Here is a 1,641-nt window from a genome sequence, read left to right as displayed (position 1 = left end):
TAATTCCTCCAGGCTCATTCATGTTTCTGCCAATGGCAGGATTTCCTTCTTTTTAAAGGCTAAATAGTATCCTATTGTGTATATGTATCTCATTTTCTTTATCCATTACTGCAGTGATGGACACTTAGGTTGGCTCCAGTCCTCTTGACCTGGGGTGAGTCATTTAACCTCTTTGGGCCTCAGTTTTCCCACATATAAATTGGGATTAATTATGCTGGCTTAGCATACTTCCCAGAATTGGCTCAAGTGTTCAATGAATATTCAAATGCTTCATACACTGTAACTGCACACACAGGCACATGCCATTTGCAAGGGATATGTGTGTGTGGCATGATGTCTTTTTGGAAATGGGAATGCTAACTGGATCAGCACCATACTTGGTCTCCACAGAAATGTGTTTGAAACCTTTGCACATTAGTTGTAGCTTTTCCTTCTTAAATCCCCCAAAGCCACAATACTCATTCCTTGGCCACTGCTTCTCCCTACGGTAGTTCACAGAATTGTTGGTAAACCTTGTCATCATCTGTTGGTCTTTACTGCTTACTCTGTCTCTATTTCTTTGAAGGAATCTCTGAAGCCTACATTTCAACATCTCTGTGATACATCTTCTTTTGTAATTTGGTGCGTCCACAGGCATTATCCCTGGTTTGTCCTTCCTTAGCTCTTTTGGGTGGTCAAATCTATTAATCAGGAAACAAACTAACAGAAGAAGGAGTCCTGAAGGGAGTGAACAGATTGGCATTTGCCATTTAGGCAGAGGACAGGTAGGGTGGCCCATTGGTGCTCCTTGGCTGAGAGATTACCATAGAGCTGACTGGGAAGGGAGAAGCTGCCTTTCAACACACTATCCAGGAAAGCAGGAGAGGGAGGCGATTCTGCCCCCAGGGACACTTGACGATGTCTAGAGACGTTTTTGATTGTCACAACTTGGGGATGAGGGATGCCTACTGACATCTAGTGGGTAGAGGCCAGGGATGCTGCTAAACATCCTACAATGCCCAGGACTGCCTCTCTCTCCCCACTGAATCTGGCCTCATATGTTAATCATGCAAAGGTTAGAAAAACCTGCTGAAGTTAAGGATATAAATAATTTTTTAAATCATGATAAGGACTTGGTGCAGTGGGCTGCAGTGCTTGATGAGGTGTGCCTGTACTTATTTGACCAAACAGGCCTTGTGGGAGAATGTGAGAGGAGCTGGCCTTTGAAAAGCAGGCATTCTGTACCCAGGTCATCCTGGGGGACCTTTGGTCGTAACTCAGTGACTTGGTTCTTCCCCAGGTGATCTGGGTGGCAGTGTTACTTGTAATTTCAGAAGATGGAGAGCAAGTTTAAGATTCATTAAAAATACATCAGAGCAGCTATAAGGAAGCGTTTGCTAGTTATGCAGCACTTACCTAAGGAGTCTTACTAGCCCTGTGTGAACCATATGTGCATATACTTGTGCATGTGTGTCATGAGTAATTACATTACTTTTTATTGAGACCCATCTTTTTGAATGGTGTAGGGTTGGGGGAAGTAAGGGTGTGGTTTTGAAAAAATTAAGTTTCCCCATTCAGGTACTAACCTCTGTATAACATTTATCATTTCTAAAAAGGGGAAGAGGACTAACATCATATGAGCACCTACTATACGTCAGGCAA

This window comes from Galeopterus variegatus, unplaced genomic scaffold (genome assembly GCF_000696425.1).
Source record: "Galeopterus variegatus unplaced genomic scaffold, G_variegatus-3.0.2 Scaffold9401, whole genome shotgun sequence".
Lineage (NCBI taxonomy): Eukaryota > Metazoa > Chordata > Mammalia > Dermoptera > Cynocephalidae > Galeopterus > Galeopterus variegatus.
This window is presented reverse-complemented; position numbering follows the sequence as displayed.